At 51.4% G+C, this 17,500-nt stretch overlaps 2 non-coding genes and 1 pseudogene across 2 annotated transcripts; all 3 read left to right on the forward strand.

Moving 5' to 3' along the window:
* Positions 1-13,187: 13,187 nt before the first annotated feature.
* LOC147870467 (small subunit ribosomal RNA) lies at positions 13,188-15,105 on the forward strand. Its single transcript, XR_015533406.1, has one exon. It is a non-coding gene; the product is annotated as a small subunit ribosomal RNA (ribosomal RNA).
* An 824-nt stretch (positions 15,106-15,929) lies between these two features.
* On the forward strand, positions 15,930-16,085 carry LOC147870468 (5.8S ribosomal RNA). The gene has a single exon (XR_015533402.1). It is a non-coding gene; the product is annotated as a 5.8S ribosomal RNA (ribosomal RNA).
* A 509-nt stretch (positions 16,086-16,594) lies between these two features.
* LOC147870469 (large subunit ribosomal RNA) overlaps positions 16,595-17,500 on the forward strand; it is a 4,225-nt pseudogene continuing 3,319 nt past the window's right edge.

The following is a 17,500-nucleotide window of genomic DNA, read 5'->3' on the forward strand; positions in this document are numbered from 1 at the left end:
CGACCCGATTTCTTGGTGTAGGGCGCCGTGGAGGCACGCGGCGTCCCAGAATCCCCGAAGCGAGGTTCGAACCCAGGAACGTCATAGGCCCCTCGCGGCTGCAGCAGCGACGAGCTTGCGTGGCGTAGGGCGCCGTGGTGGCAGGCGAGCATCGAACCGAGGACTGAGTCCTCGAGGCTGGCCGGAGAACACAGGAGCGTCGTCATCGTCCTCGCGGCGGCGGCGTAGGGCGCCGTGGTGGCCCGCGGCATCTCAGGTGGGCCTAAAACAATTAAGCTAGGTTCGAACCCAGGACGGAGTCCGGACCGAGTCCCCGCGATTAAGAACGCGGTCCCCCGCCCGCCCGCCCGCCCACACACGCCAGATCTCCGTCCTGCCCCCACCCCCACCCCCGTCCTGACACTACGACCCCGGGTCAAGTGCGGCGTGTCCCGAACCGGCAGGAGGCCTCATACTTGCCGATTGCCGGTTCGGCCGCGCACTCGGACCTGCTCCCAAAGTCCTCCCCATAGTAGGTCTGGACCCCCCTTATCTCAGCATTTGTCTTGCGCGGGCGGAAGGCGATTTTCTCCCCGACGAGAGGCTTGCCGGCCGCCAAGGCCCGGGACGTCTGCGGCAAAAGTCCGACGGCGCGTGGTAGCTCAGAAGGCTGTTTCGGTGAAAGAGTCCTGCGGTAATGGCGCCTTCTTAATAATAGTAACTTGAATAAAAATAACATAAGACAACACGAATAACGGGAGTAGAAGAAGAAGAATTAGGGAGGAAGAAAGCGTAATATAGTGAAGTAGATGGTTTTGTATTCTTATGAGTTGTTTGATTTTGAGTGAGTGAGTGGGATGTGTTGTTTTGGTTGCGTCTTATGTTTTTCTTTTATGGTTCTGTTGTGTCTTATTCTTTTTGTTGTGCCCTCTAATTATTCTTTTTCTGTCTCACTGTGTTGATGTATCGCATTGTTTTGTTGTGTCTTATGTTCTTGTACCTTATTGTAGGTCACTGCCACCGGGGATAAAATCATTTGCAATCAATAACAAATAATAAAAATAATAATATGGTTAAGTATTTGTAAATCATTAAAATTGGGCTTGCGGTGCCCCGTCTCGAAAGAAATCATCGTATAGCCGTTAACGCATTAAAAGTAAGTCATGTAAGAGACTACGCCTGTGTTTGATGGGTTGTATTGGGACGGTCGCTTCCTGAGGCCAATTCAGACGGCGAGTATAGTTACGGGGCTGCTTCGAAGCACGAGACCGTGCCGTGATAGCGCCTTCCTAAGAATAAGAAATAGAACGAATATAACTTCAGCGGCTAAGTCCGAAATATTCCAAAATGCAGTAAAATATTCTTAATTGAAAAAAAATGGGCTTGCTGTGCACAATAATGCCGTTAATTGTCTAAAAATAAATTTCCGAAATTTAACTCAAAAGTCATGGCTCTGCGGCTATGTCCCGTGGTGCTTGGAACTTGAAATCAGTTCTGCGGCTATGTCCGACCGTGCGTGTTAGTTGAGTCGCTTCAGCGGCTAAGTCCGAAAATTTCCAAAATGCAGAAAAATATACATAATTGAAGAAAGTTGGCCTTGCTGTGCTTAATAATATCGTTAATAGATTAAAAATAAATTTCCGCTGTGTTAGGTGGGCCTTACTTGGACGGTACGAATTCTGCGGCTATGTCCCGTGGTGCGTGGTACTTGAAACCAGTTCTGCGGCTATGTCCGACCGTGCGTGTTAGTTGAGTCGCTTCAGCGGCTAAGTCCAAAAAATTTCCAAAATGCAGAAAAATACACATAATTGAAGAAAATTGGGCTTGCTGTGCTTAATAATATCGTTAATAGATTAAAAATAAATTTCCGCTGTGTTAGCTGGGCCTTACTTGGACGGTACGAATTCTGCGGCTATGTCCCGTGGTGCGTGGTACTTGAAACCAGTTCTGCGGCTATGTCCGACCGTGCGTGTTAGTTGAGTCGCTTCAGCGGCTAAGTCCAAAAAATTTCCAAAATGCAGAAAAATACACATAATTGAAGAAAATTGGGCTTGCTGTGCTTAATAATATCGTTAATAGATTAAAAATAAATTTCCGCTGTGTTAGCTGGGCCTTACTTGGACGGTACGAATTCTGCGGCTATGTCCCGTGGTGCGTGGTACTTGAAACCAGTTCTGCGGCTATGTCCGACCGTGCGTGTTAGTTGAGTCGCTTCAGCGGCTAAGTCCGAAAATTTCCAAAATGCAGAAAAATATTCATAATTGAAGAAAGTTGGCCTTGCTGTGCATAGTAATGCCGTTAATTGACTAAAAATAAATTTCCGCTGTGTTAGGTGGGCCTTACTTGGACGGGACGAATTCTGCGGCTATGTCCCGTGGTGCGTGGTACTTGAAATCAGTTCTGCGGCTATGTCCGACCGTGCGTGTTAGTTGAGTCGCTTCAGCGGCTAAGTCCAAAAAATTTCCAAAATGCAGAAAAATACACATAATTGAAGAAAATTGGGCTTGCTGTGCTTAATAATATCGTTAATAGATTAAAAATAAATTTCCGCTGTGTTAGGTGGGCCTTACTTGGACGGTACGAATTCTGCGGCTATGTCCCGTGGTGCGTGGTACTTGAAACCAGTTCTGCGGCTATGTCCGACCGTGCGTGTTAGTTGAGTCGCTTCAGCGGCTAAGTCCGAAAATTTCCAAAATGCAGAAAAATATACATAATTGAAGAAAATTGGCCTTGCTGTGCTTAATAATGTCGTTAATAGATTAAAAATAAATTTCCGCTGTGTTAGCTGGGCCTTACTTGGACGGTACGAATTCTGCGGCTATGTCCCGTGGTGCGTGGTACTTGAAACCAGTTCTGCGGCTATGTCCGACCGTGCGTGTTAGTTGAGTCGCTTCAGCGGCTAAGTCCGAAAATTTCCAAAATGCAGAAAAATATACATAATTGAAGAAAATTGGCCTTGCTGTGCTTAATAATGTCGTTAATAGATTAAAAATAAATTTCCGCTGTGTTAGCTGGGCCTTACTTGGACGGTACGAATTCTGCGGCTATGTCCCGTGGTGCGTGGTACTTGAAACCAGTTCTGCGGCTATGTCCGACCGTGCGTGTTAGTTGAGTCGCTTCAGCGGCTAAGTCCGAAAATTTCCAAAATGCAGAAAAATATACATAATTGAAGAAAATTGGCCTTGCTGTGCTTAATAATGTCGTTAATAGATTAAAAATAAATTTCCGCTGTGTTAGCTGGGCCTTACTTGGACGGTACGAATTCTGCGGCTATGTCCCGTGGTGCGTGGTACTTGAAACCAGTTCTGCGGCTATGTCCGACCGTGCGTGTTAGTTGAGTCGCTTCAGCGGCTAAGTCCAAAAAATTTCCAAAATGCAGAAAAATACACATAATTGAAGAAAATTGGGCTTGCTGTGCTTAATAATATCGTTAATAGATTAAAAATAAATTTCCGCTGTGTTAGGTGGGCCTTACTTGGACGGTACGAATTCTGCGGCTATGTCCCGTGGTGCGTGGTACTTGAAACCAGTTCTGCGGCTATGTCCGACCGTGCGTGTTAGTTGAGTCGCTTCAGCGGCTAAGTCCAAAAAATTTCCAAAATGCAGAAAAATATACATAATTGAAGAAAGTTGGCCTTGCTGTGCTTAATAATATCGTTAATAGAATAAAAATAAATTTCCGCTGTGTTAGGTGGGCCTTACTTGGACGGTACGAATTCTGCGGCTATGTCCCGTGGTGCGTGGTACTTGAAACCAGTTCTGCGGCTATGTCCGACCGTGCGTGTTAGTTGAGTCGCTTCAGCGGCTAAGTCCAAAAAATTTCCAAAATGCAGAAAAATACACATAATTCAAGAAAATTGGGCTTGCTGTGCTTAATAATATCGTTAATAGATTAAAAATAAATTTCCGCTGTGTTAGCTGGGCCTTACTTGGACGGTACGAATTCTGCGGCTATGTCCCGTGGTGCGTGGTACTTGAAACCAGTTCTGCGGCTATGTCCGACCGTGCGTGTTAGTTGAGTCGCTTCAGCGGCTAAGTCCGAAAATTTCCAAAATGCAGAAAAATATACATAATTGAAGAAAGTTGGCCTTGCTGTGCTTAATAATATCGTTAATAGAATAAAAATAAATTTCCGCTGTGTTAGGTGGGCCTTACTTGGACGGTACGAATTCTGCGGCTATGTCCCGTGGTGCGTGGTACTTGAAACCAGTTCTGCGGCTATGTCCCACCGTGCGTGTTACTTGAGTCGCTTCAGCGGCTAAGTCCGAAAATTTCCAAAATGCAGAAAAATATTCATAATTGAAGAAAGTTGGCCTTGCTGTGCATAGTAATGCCGTTAATTGACTAAAAATAAATTTCCGCTGTGTTAGCTGGGCCTTACTTGGACGGTACGAATTCTGCGGCTATGTCCCGTGGTGCGTGGTACTTGAAACCAGTTCTGCGGCTATGTCCGACCGTGCGTGTTAGTTGAGTCGCTTCAGCGGCTAAGTCCAAAAAATTTCCAAAATGCAGAAAAATACACATAATTGAAGAAAATTGGGCTTGCTGTGCTTAATAATATCGTTAATAGATTAAAAATAAATTTCCGCTGTGTTAGCTGGGCCTTACTTGGACGGTACGAATTCTGCGGCTATGTCCCGTGGTGCGTGGTACTTGAAATCAGTTCTGCGGCTATGTCCCACCGTGCGTGTTACTTGAGTCGCTTCAGCGGCTAAGTCCGAAAATTTCCAAAATGCAGAAAAATATACATAATTGAAGAAAGTTGGCCTTGCTGTGCTTAATAATATCGTTAATAGATTAAAAATAAATTTCCGCTGTGTTAGGTGGGCCTTAATTGGACGGTACGAATTCTGCGGCTATGTCCCGTGGTGCGTGGTACTTGAAACCAGTTCTGCGGCTATGTCCGACCGTGCGTGTTAGTTGAGTCGCTTCAGCGGCTAAGTCCGAAAATTTCCAAAATGCAGAAAAATATTCATAATTGAAGAAAGTTGGCCTTGCTGTGCATAGTAATGCCGTTAATTGACTAAAAATAAATTTCCGCTGTGTTAGGTGGGCCTTACTTGGACGGGACGAATTCTGCGGCTATGTCCCGTGGTGCGTGGTACTTGAAATCAGTTCTGCGGCTATGTCCGACCGTGCGTGTTAGTTGAGTCGCTTCAGCGGCTAAGTCCAAAAAATTTCCAAAATGCAGAAAAATACACATAATTGAAGAAAATTGGGCTTGCTGTGCTTAATAAAATCGTTAATAGATTAAAAATAAATTACCGCTGTGTTAGGTGGGCCTTACTTGGACGGTACGAATTCTGCGGCTATGTCCCGTGGTGCGTGGTACTTGAAATCAGTTCTGCGGCTATGTCCCACCGTGCGTGTTACTTGAGTCGCTTCAGCGGCTAAGTCCGAAAATTTCCAAAATGCAGAAAAATATACATAATTGAAGAAAGTTGGCCTTGCTGTGCTTAATAATATCGTTAATAGATTAAAAATAAATTTCCGCTGTGTTAGCTGGGCCTTACTTGGACGGTACGAATTCTGCGGCTATGTCCCGTGGTGCGTGGTACTTGAAACCAGTTCTGCGGCTATGTCCGACCGTGCGTGTTAGTTGAGTCGCTTCAGCGGCTAAGTCCAAAAAATTTCCAAAATGCAGAAAAATACACATAATTGAAGAAAATTGGGCTTGCTGTGCTTAATAATATCGTTAATAGATTAAAAATAAATTTCCGCTGTGTTAGCTGGGCCTTACTTGGACGGTACGAATTCTGCGGCTATGTCCCGTGGTGCGTGGTACTTGAAACCAGTTCTGCGGCTATGTCCGACCGTGCGTGTTAGTTGAGTCGCTTCAGCGGCTAAGTCCGAAAATTTCCAAAATGCAGAAAAATACACATAATTGAAGAAAATTGGGCTTGCTGTGCTTAATAAAATCGTTAATAGATTAAAAATAAATTACCGCTGTGTTAGCTGGGCCTTACTTGGACGGTACGAATTCTGCGGCTGTCCCGTGGTGCGTGGTACTTGAAATCAGTTCTGCGGCTATGTCCGACCGTGCGTGTTAGTTGAGTCGCTTCAGCGGCTAAGTCCAAAAAATTTCCAAAATGCAGAAAAATACACATAATTGAAGAAAATTGGGCTTGCTGTGCTTAATAATATCGTTAATAGATTAAAAATAAATTTCCGCTGTGTTAGGTGGGCCTTACTTGGACGGTACGAATTCTGCGGCTATGTCCCGTGGTGCGTGGTACTTGAAACCAGTTCTGCGGCTATGTCCGACCGTGCGTGTTAGTTGAGTCGCTTCAGCGGCTAAGTCCAAAAAATTTCCAAAATGCAGAAAAATACACATAATTGAAGAAAATTGGGCTTGCTGTGCTTAATAATATCGTTAATAGATTAAAAATAAATTTCCGCTGTGTTAGCTGGGCCTTACTTGGACGGTACGAATTCTGCGGCTATGTCCCGTGGTGCGTGGTACTTGAAACCAGTTCTGCGGCTATGTCCGACCGTGCGTGTTAGTTGAGTCGCTTCAGCGGCTAAGTCCGAAAATTTCCAAAATGCAGAAAAATATTCATAATTGAAGAAAGTTGGCCTTGCTGTGCATAGTAATGCCGTTAATTGACTAAAAATAAATTTCCGCTGTGTTAGGTGGGCCTTACTTGGACGGTACGAATTCTGCGGCTATGTCCCGTGGTGCGTGGTACTTGAAACCAGTTCTGCGGCTATGTCCGACCGTGCGTGTTAGTTGAGTCGCTTCAGCGGCTAAGTCCAAAAAATTTCCAAAATGCAGAAAAATACACATAATTGAAGAAAATTGGGCTTGCTGTGCTTAATAATATCGTTAATAGATTAAAAATAAATTTCCGCTGTGTTAGGTGGGCCTTACTTGGACGGTACGAATTCTGCGGCTATGTCCCGTGGTGCGTGGTACTTGAAACCAGTTCTGCGGCTATGTCCGACCGTGCGTGTTAGTTGAGTCGCTTCAGCGGCTAAGTCCAAAAAATTTCCAAAATGCAGAAAAATATACATAATTGAAGAAAGTTGGCCTTGCTGTGCTTAATAATATCGTTAATAGAATAAAAATAAATTTCCGCTGTGTTAGGTGGGCCTTACTTAGACGGTACGAATTCTGCGGCTATGTCCCGTGGTGCGTGGTACTTGAAACCAGTTCTGCGGCTATGTCCGACCGTGCGTGTTAGTTGAGTCGCTTCAGCGGCTAAGTCCAAAAAATTTCCAAAATGCAGAAAAATACACATAATTCAAGAAAATTGGGCTTGCTGTGCTTAATAATATCGTTAATAGATTAAAAATAAATTTCCGCTGTGTTAGCTGGGCCTTACTTGGACGGTACGAATTCTGCGGCTATGTCCCGTGGTGCGTGGTACTTGAAACCAGTTCTGCGGCTATGTCCGACCGTGCGTGTTAGTTGAGTCGCTTCAGCGGCTAAGTCCGAAAATTTCCAAAATGCAGAAAAATATACATAATTGAAGAAAGTTGGCCTTGCTGTGCTTAATAATATCGTTAATAGAATAAAAATAAATTTCCGCTGTGTTAGGTGGGCCTTACTTGGACGGTACGAATTCTGCGGCTATGTCCCGTGGTGCGTGGTACTTGAAACCAGTTCTGCGGCTATGTCCCACCGTGCGTGTTACTTGAGTCGCTTCAGCGGCTAAGTCCGAAAATTTCCAAAATGCAGAAAAATATTCATAATTGAAGAAAGTTGGCCTTGCTGTGCATAGTAATGCCGTTAATTGACTAAAAATAAATTTCCGCTGTGTTAGCTGGGCCTTACTTGGACGGTACGAATTCTGCGGCTATGTCCCGTGGTGCGTGGTACTTGAAACCAGTTCTGCGGCTATGTCCGACCGTGCGTGTTAGTTGAGTCGCTTCAGCGGCTAAGTCCAAAAAATTTCCAAAATGCAGAAAAATACACATAATTGAAGAAAATTGGGCTTGCTGTGCTTAATAATATCGTTAATAGATTAAAAATAAATTTCCGCTGTGTTAGCTGGGCCTTACTTGGACGGTACGAATTCTGCGGCTATGTCCCGTGGTGCGTGGTACTTGAAATCAGTTCTGCGGCTATGTCCCACCGTGCGTGTTACTTGAGTCGCTTCAGCGGCTAAGTCCGAAAATTTCCAAAATGCAGAAAAATATACATAATTGAAGAAAGTTGGCCTTGCTGTGCTTAATAATATCGTTAATAGATTAAAAATAAATTTCCGCTGTGTTAGGTGGGCCTTAATTGGACGGTACGAATTCTGCGGCTATGTCCCGTGGTGCGTGGTACTTGAAACCAGTTCTGCGGCTATGTCCGACCGTGCGTGTTAGTTGAGTCGCTTCAGCGGCTAAGTCCGAAAATTTCCAAAATGCAGAAAAATATTCATAATTGAAGAAAGTTGGCCTTGCTGTGCATAGTAATGCCGTTAATTGACTAAAAATAAATTTCCGCTGTGTTAGGTGGGCCTTACTTGGACGGGACGAATTCTGCGGCTATGTCCCGTGGTGCGTGGTACTTGAAATCAGTTCTGCGGCTATGTCCGACCGTGCGTGTTAGTTGAGTCGCTTCAGCGGCTAAGTCCAAAAAATTTCCAAAATGCAGAAAAATACACATAATTGAAGAAAATTGGGCTTGCTGTGCTTAATAAAATCGTTAATAGATTAAAAATAAATTACCGCTGTGTTAGGTGGGCCTTACTTGGACGGTACGAATTCTGCGGCTATGTCCCGTGGTGCGTGGTACTTGAAATCAGTTCTGCGGCTATGTCCCACCGTGCGTGTTACTTGAGTCGCTTCAGCGGCTAAGTCCGAAAATTTCCAAAATGCAGAAAAATATACATAATTGAAGAAAGTTGGCCTTGCTGTGCTTAATAATATCGTTAATAGATTAAAAATAAATTTCCGCTGTGTTAGGTGGGCCTTACTTGGACGGTACGAATTCTGCGGCTATGTCCCGTGGTGCGTGGTACTTGAAACCAGTTCTGCGGCTATGTCCGACCGTGCGTGTTAGTTGAGTCGCTTCAGCGGCTAAGTCCGAAAATTTCCAAAATGCAGAAAAATATTCATAATTGAAGAAAGTTGGCCTTGCTGTGCATAGTAATGCCGTTAATTGACTAAAAATAAATTTCCGCTGTGTTAGCTGGGCCTTACTTGGACGGTACGAATTCTGCGGCTATGTCCCGTGGTGCGTGGTACATGAAACCAGTTCTGCGGCTATGTCCCACCGTGCGTGTTACTTGAGTCGCTTCAGCGGCTAAGTCCGAAAATTTCTAAAGTGCAGAAAAATATTAAATAAAGCGGTTATATAAGTAAGTATGTGTATGTATTCTAACATATACAAAATTTAGTATGATCGGAAATGATTAAGGAAGAGAAAAACTTAATTAAAATTTCTGGCGGCAGCCGAGGGGCCATCCGCCGGTGTCCGCGGCTCTGCCTCTTCCGTGACTGACGAATGCTGAGATAAGGGGGGTCCAGACTATAGTATATGAGCTTGGCGAGCGAGGCTCTCCTCGAGCAGGGGGAAGTCTGAGATTGGACTACCGGCCGCCGGGGACCCTGTCGCCGGCAGGCCATTCGCGCTTCCGCCCCGCGTTGGCTGAGGCAGTTTAGGGCAAGAGTGGCACAAGTGCACCGACCGCCGTTTCCTTTGGGGTCGGCGCCCGTCACCCCGCTCAGTGGCCGGCGAAGACCGGCCGAGTCTCGGGTTCGAGTCGGCACAGGACACTGAGTGCAAGAGTGACACAAGTAACGGCGTTCACGGGCGGCCTCTGGGAGATTGCCCTCAGTACCACCGGGCAACGCGGGGGACTGCAGGCCTCGACCCGCGCCGCTCGATCCCCGTTTAGGGCAAGAGTGGCACAAGTGCACCGACCGCCGTGTCCTTTGGGGTCGGCGCCCGTCACCCCGCTCAGTGGCCGGCGAAGACTGGTCGAGTCTCGGGTTCGAGTCGGCACTCGAGCCTGAGTGCAAGAGTGGCACAAGTGATGGTCTTCACGGGCGGCCTCTGGGAAGCTGCCCCTAGTACCAGCGGACAACAGCGAGGGACTGCAGGCCTCGGCCCGCGCTACTTGCGACCGTTTAGGGCAAGAGGGGCACAAGTGTATCGACCGCCGTGTAATTTGTGGTCAACCCGCGCTGTTGCCTGCGAAGACCGGCCGAGTCTCGGGTTCGAGTCGGCACAGGGCACTGAGTGCAAGAGTGACACAAGTAACGGCCTTCACGGGCGGCCTCTGGGAGATTGCCCTCAGTACCACCGGGCAACGCGGGGGACTGCAGGCCTCGTCCCGCGCCGCTCGATCCCCGTTTAGGGCAAGAGTGGCACATGTGCACCGATCGCCGTCTTCAACGGGGTCGGCGCCCGTCAACCCGCGCAGTGGCCGGCGGAGGCTCCGGTTCGAGTCGGCACTCGATTCCGAGTGCAAGAGTGGCACACGTGACGGCCTTCACGGGCGGCCTCTGGGAAGCTGCACTTAGTACCAGCGGACAACCGCGGGGGAATGCTTTCCTCGGCCCGGTGTACTTGCAACCGTTTAGTGCAAGTGGGGCACAAATGCACCGACCGCCGTGTCCATCGGGGTTGGCGCACGTCAACACGCGCGGTGTCCGGCGGAGGCTCGGGCTCGAGTCGGCCCTCGACTACGAGTGCAAGAGTGGCACATGTGACGGCCTTTACAGGTGGCTTCTGTGAGCCGGCCCTTAGTACCAGCGTGCATCCGCGGGAGACTGAAGACCTCTCCCCGCGCTGCTCGAACCCCGTTTAGGGCAAGAGGGGCACATGTGCACCGATCGCCGTCTTCATCGGGGACGGCGCCCGTCAACCCACGCAGTGGCCGGCGGAGGCTCCGGTTCGAGTCGGCACTCGATTCCGAGTGCAAGAGCGGCACACGTGACGGCCTTCACGGGCGGCCTCTGGGAAGCTGCACTTAGAACCAGCGCGCATCCGCCGGGGGACTGCTGGCCTCGGCCCGCTCTACTTGCAACCGTTTAGGGCAAGTGGAGCACAAGTGCACCGACCGCCGTGTCCATCGGGGTTGGCGCACGTCATCACGCGCGGTGTCCGGCGGAGACTCGGGCTCGAGTCGGCACTCATCTACGAGTGCAAGAGTGGCACATGTGAAGGCCTTAACGGGCGGCCTCTGGGAAGCTGCACTTAGAACGAGCGCGCATCCGCCGGGGACTGAATTCCTCTCCCCGCGCTGCTCGAACCCCGTTTAGGGCATGGGGGGCACATGTGCACCGATCGCCGTCTTCATCGGGGTCGGCGCCCGTCAACCCACGCAGTGGCCGGCGGAGGCTCCGGTTCGAGTCGGCACTCGATTCCGAGTGCAAGAGTGGCACAAGTGATGGCCTTCACGGGCGGCCTCTCGGAAGCTGCACTTAGAACGAGCGCGCATCCGCCGGGGACTGAATTCCTCTCCCCGCGCTGCTCGAACCCCGTTTAGGGCAAGAGGGGCACAAGTGTACAGAAGTCCGTCTCCTGGGGAATCGCGTGCTCGGCTGCCCTCAATGGACAGGCAGAAGCAGGGGTCTGCTCGTAGGTGACTCGGCACTCGAGTGCAAGATTGGCGCAAGTGACGACTTCTCGTGCGGTCACGGTGAGGCTGCCGGCGGTGTCTCTGGCTTCTGCCGCATATATATTCCCGTTCGTGCCCTCCACGTCTTCAGATTTCAAAGTCCCATCCGTGCGTGTTAGGTAGGCCGATTTTAGGGGACCTGCCGCTCGCATTCGGCCGGGTCGCGCTCTCTGAGGCTCAGACGTTACGAGTCTCCCCTGAAAACGCCGCGCTGGCACCTTATTTTGTAGGAAAATTTCACACTTCCTCTAGTTGAACTAACGGATGCGTCGCTGATAAATTGGCCCTTTTTCCGCATAAGACGATTCCTGAGCCTTGGGTGGTGTCTGGATACATCAGGAGGACACAACTGACGGAAGAAAAGCCCGGGTCCGTCCTCCGCCCGGCAGGGGAACGATTTTACGAAAAAGGCCGGCTTCGTTCCCCTTCCCGGCAAGCAGCAGGTGGACGATTTTACGAGAAAGACCGGGTTCGTCCACCTTCCCGGCAAGCAACAGGGGAACGATTTTACGAAGAAGGCCGGCTTCGTTCCCCTTTCCGGCAAGCAACAGGAGGACGATTTGACGTTAAAGACCGGGTTCGTCCTCCTTCCCGGCAAGCAACAGGGGAACGATTTTACGAAAAAGGCCGGCTTCGTTCCCCTTCCCGGCAAGCAGCAGGTGGACGATTTGACGATAAAGACCGGGTTCGTCCACCTTCCCGGCAAGCAACAGGGGAACGATTTTACGAAAAAGACCGGCTTCGTTCCCCTTCCCGGCAAGCAGCAGGTGGACGATTTTACGAGAGAGACCGGGTTCGTCCACCTTCCCGGCAAGCAACAGGGGAACGATTTTACGAAAAAGACCGGCTTCGTTCCCCTTCCCGGCAAGCAGCAGGTGGACGATTTTACGAGAGAGACCGGGTTCGTCCACCTTCCCGGCAAGCAACAGGGGAACGATTTTACGAAAAAGGCCGGCTTCGTTCCCCTTTCCGGCAAGCAACAGGAGGACGATTTGACGATAAAGACCGGGTTCGTCCTCCTTCCCGGCAAGCAACAGGGGAACGATTTTACGAAAAAGGCCGGCTTCGTTCCCCTTCCCGGCAACCAGCAGGTGGACGATTTGACGATAAAGACCGGGTTCGTCCACCTTCCCGGCAAGCAACAGGGGAACGATTTTACGAAAAAGACCGGCTTTGTTCCCCTTCCCGGCAAGCAGCAGGTGGACGATTTTACGAGAGAGACCGGGTTCGTCCACCTTCCCGGCAAGCAACAGGGGAACGATTTTACGAAAAAGGCCGGCTTCGTTCCCCTTCCCGGCAAACCCTTCGCCACCGCGATGCCGCGGCCCTCTGTCCCCCGGACACGGTCTATAGGCGGCGTATCGTGGACACACTGCAACCGACTCACTCGTAGTCCGGGCGCGTGCTAGACTCGCGATGCCAAACGGCGCTTCGGCGCTTATGCATGTCGAGTGAAGAGAGGGAAGGGTGCCCTAATGGCACCACGGTTCTGGGGGCGCTCACGTGGCGTCCCCCTAACGGCACGAAGTGGCCCCTGCTCGCAGGGGCGCACGGAGTGCGAGCGTTGAAGTATGAACTGGACCCCCTCGCCGGACCCATCCGGGACCGCGTGGAGGGGGAGGAACGAGCTCCAAGTGAGTCTTCGGTTCCCTGGTTGATCCTGCCAGTAGTCATATGCTTGTCTCAAAGATTAAGCCATGCATGTCTCAGTGCAAGCCAAATTAAGGTGAAACCGCGAATGGCTCATTAAATCAGTTATGGTTCCTTAGATGGTGGACAGTTACTTGGATAACTGTGGTAATTCTAGAGCTAATACATGCAACCGAGTCCCGACCGGAGACGGTCGGGACGCTTTTATTAGATCAAAACCAATCGGTCGCTCACGCGGCCGTTTGCCTTGGTGACTCTGAATAAATGGAGGCGGATCGCACGGTCTACGAACCGGCGACGCATCTTTCAAATGTCTGCCTTATCAACTGTCGATGGTAGGCTCTGCGCCTACCATGGTTGTAACGGGTAACGGGGAATCAGGGTTCGATTCCGGAGAGGGAGCCTGAGAAACGGCTACCACATCCAAGGAAGGCAGCAGGCGCGCAAATTACCCACTCCCGGCACGGGGAGGTAGTGACGAAAAATAACGATACGGGACTCATCCGAGGCCCCGTAATCGGAATGAGTACACTCTAAAGACTTTAACGAGTATCCATTGGAGGGCAAGTCTGGTGCCAGCAGCCGCGGTAATTCCAGCTCCAATAGCGTATATTAAAGCTGTTGCGGTTAAAAAGCTCGTAGTCGGACTTGTGTCCCACGCTGCCGGTTCACCGCCCGTCGGTGTCTAACTGGCACGCACGTGCGGACGTCCTGCCGGTGGCCCGAGCCGGCGCCCGCGGGCGATGGGGGCGGCGACGCTCCCACGCCTCGGGTCGTCTCGGGGAGGGCCTACACAATCCCGTCGCGGTGCTCTTGACCGAGTGTCACGATGGGCCGGCACTTTTACTTTGAACAAATTAGAGTGCTTAAAGCAGGCAGCAGCCGCCTGAATACCGAGTGCATGGAATAATGGAATAGGACCTCGGTTCTATTTTGTTGGTTTTCGGAAGCCCCGAGGTAATGATCAAAAGGGACAGACGGGGGCATTCGTATTGCGACGTTAGAGGTGAAATTCTTGGATCGTCGCAAGACGGACAGAAGCGAAAGCATTTGCCAAGAATGTTTTCTCTGATCAAGAACGAAAGTTAGAGGTTCGAAGGCGATCAGATACCGCCCTAGTTCTAACCATAAACGATGCCAGCCAGCAATCCGCCGAAGTTCCTCCGATGACTCGGCGGGCGGCTTCCGGGAAACCAAAGCTTTTGGGTTCCGGGGGAAGTATGGTTGCAAAGCTGAAACTTAAAGGAATTGACGGAAGGGCACCACCAGGAGTGGAGCCTGCGGCTTAATTTGACTCAACACGGGAAACCTCACCAGGCCCAGACACCGGGAGGATTGACAGATTGAGAGCTCTTTCTTGATTCGGTGGGTGGTGGTGCATGGCCGTTCTTAGTTGGTGGAGCGATTTGTCTGGTTAATTCCGATAACGAACGAGACTCTAGCCTGCTAAATAGTCGCATCCGGTATCCTCTGTGCTACCGGCGACTCCTAATCTTCTTAGAGGGACAGGCGGCTTCTAGCCGCACGAGATTGAGCAATAACAGGTCTGTGATGCCCTTAGATGTTCTGGGCCGCACGCGCGCTACACTGAAGGAATCAGCGTGTCCTCCCTGGCCGAAAGGTCCGGGTAACCCGCTGAACCTCCTTCGTGCTAGGGATTGGGGCTTGCAATTGTTCCCCATGAACGAGGAATTCCCAGTAAGCGCGAGTCATAAGCTCGCGTTGATTACGTCCCTGCCCTTTGTACACACCGCCCGTCGCTACTACCGATTGAATGATTTAGTGAGGTCTTCGGACCGGTGGGCGCGGGGTTTCGGCCCTTCGATTCCACCGGGAAGATGCCCGAACTTGATCATTTAGAGGAAGTAAAAGTCGTAACAAGGTTTCCGTAGGTGAACCTGCGGAAGGATCATTAACGGCACCGAGAGTGACCGAACAGAGAAGGAAGGCATTAAGAAACCGAGGACGGTTGCTGGCTCTGGGGGAGTGCGTAATCTCGCTTGCGAGTGGACCGCCTTCTCGTGGAAGTACCCGTGTCTGGTCATTCATGATAATACAACCTCTACTGATGACTGAAAAATAGATGACGTCAACCTGAGGGGGGACCGGTCGGCGAAAGTCGCACCGACTCCCCCCGCATGAGGGGGAAGACGCATCATAATATGTGACCACTACTGATGACTGAAAAATAGATGACGTCAACCTGAGGGGGGACCGGTCGGCGAAAGTCGCACCGTCTCCCCCCGAATGAGGGGAAGACGCATCAAAAATTAATAAAAGGAAGGCATTAAGAATGAACCAGATGAACGGGGCTCTGCGGAAGGCGTAATCTCGCCTGTGATTGGACCGGCTCTTCCTGGCAGCGGCCGGATCTCGGAGATAACGTCGTCGGCCTGAGGTGTCCAGGTCGGCGAAGTAATCCCCCGGAGGGGGACGGCAAGACCGTCCCGCCTCGAGGTGGGAAGTAGGAGCGAAAGATGGTGAGTGGGTGCCGGCGGCACGCGGGCTCCGAGGATCCTCAGGGATCCAAGGACAACCCGCGCGACCGCGAGCACTGGGCTTAAAGCCACTTTATCTGCCCACGCAAGGCCGTTTCGGCGGCGCTTGAACGAGAGGGGAGCGCGGTCTGACCGTGCCGCTGTTCTGGGGGCAGCTCCCCCTCGAAAAATAACAACTACCTGTCCTACGGGACTAGCAGTAGCATCCTACCCGAAGCTCTGCTCGAATCTAGAGAAAAACAACCCTGAGCGGTGGATCACTCGGCTCGTGGGTCGATGAAGAACGCAGCTAATTGCGCGTCGACATGTGAACTGCAGGACACATGAACATCGACGTTTCGAACGCACATTGCGGTCCTTGGATTTCCAATCCCGGACCACGCCTGGCTGAGGGTCGGCTACATGAAACCCGTGGGCCCGCGCGGTCTTTAAGATAATAAGGGAAAGAAAGAAAGAAAGAAAGAGAAAGAAAGAAATAAAGGCACGCGAGCGGCCCTACGCTGGGGGGTCTGACGAGCCTGCACCTCGCACCGCCGGCGTCGCTCCGAGCAATCGGTGGCGGCGTCGGCGACTGCGAGGAGGTTAAGGGGAGTCAGTCGCCCTTGAAGGCTTCACAGGGTTCGGTGGAGCGAGCGGATAGACTTAGCTCGCCCTCCTCTCCTCGGCGACGGGGCCCATCCTTCCCCGATCGCGTCTGAGAAGAACTGACGCCCGGCTTGATGTGATGGGAGACAGGCAAACTCCCGAGACAGAGAGAGAGACACACACTTGCCGGGCGGGAGCGAAAGATATGACCACAATAAATAATGACCACAAAAAAAACAAAACAAAAAGAAATCAGTTCAATGAGAGAGGCTAAGCTTCCGACCGCTCACATCGGCCCGTCGGTACAAAAAACCATCTTTCCGACCTCAGATCAGGCGAGACTACCCGCTGAATTTAAGCATATTACTAGGCGGAGGAAAAGAAACTAACAAGGATTCCCCCAGTAGCTGCGAGCGAACAGGGAAGAGCCCAGCACGGAATCCCGCGCGGAGACGTGCAGGGAGATGTCGTGTGTGGGAGGTCCCACTCTCCCGGGGCGCGGTCCAGCGAGTCCAAGTCTCCCTTGAATGGGGCCATCGCCCGCAGAGGGTGCCAGGCCCGTAGGACCGCGGCCGCTCCCGGGTGGGGACTCTCCTCAGAGTCGTGTTCCTTGAGAGTGGAGCACTAAGAGGGTGGTAAACTCCATCTAAGGCTAAATATGACCACGAGACCGATAGCGAACAAGTACCGTGAGGGAAAGTTGAAAAGAACTTTGAAGAGAGAGTTCAATAGTACGTGAAACCGTTCAGGGGTAAACGGGAGAGACCCGGAAGACCGATTGGGGAGATTCAGCCCCGTCCGCGCAGTGCCGGCCCCCGGGCGGGTGCTCCCGGATGTTCCCGGCCGCCGGTCGCGCCGCGAGGCGCGCGCCGGTGCGAGTCGGGCCCACCGGCCGCTCGGGGTCTAAAGCCGCGGCCGCGGCGGGGTGCATTTCCTGCCCCTAGTAGGACGTCGGGACCCGTTGGAGGAGCAGGTCCCTCGCGGACCATTGCGGCCTAAGGCCCGGGACAGAGACCGGGGTGGCTTCCGCCGAGGCGCGGGACAAGGGCCGCCCCGGACCCCGGTACATAGCCTGGCCGCCCTCCGACGGTCTGTTTTTTCGTGGTAGCTGGCCCGCTGCCCCCGCCCTCCGCCCGCGAGGGAGGTAAGGGCGGGACGCGAGCGTCCGGTCCGCCGGGGCAAGCTCTCCGGCCGAGGCCGCGGTGCCGTGGCTCTCGCCACGTCCCC

Source organism: Zootermopsis nevadensis, unplaced genomic scaffold, assembly GCF_977971745.1.
Source record: "Zootermopsis nevadensis isolate Lab colony 2312 unplaced genomic scaffold, Znev_1.0 Znev_ptg000248l, whole genome shotgun sequence".
Classification (NCBI taxonomy): Eukaryota; Metazoa; Arthropoda; class Insecta; order Blattodea; family Termopsidae; genus Zootermopsis; species Zootermopsis nevadensis.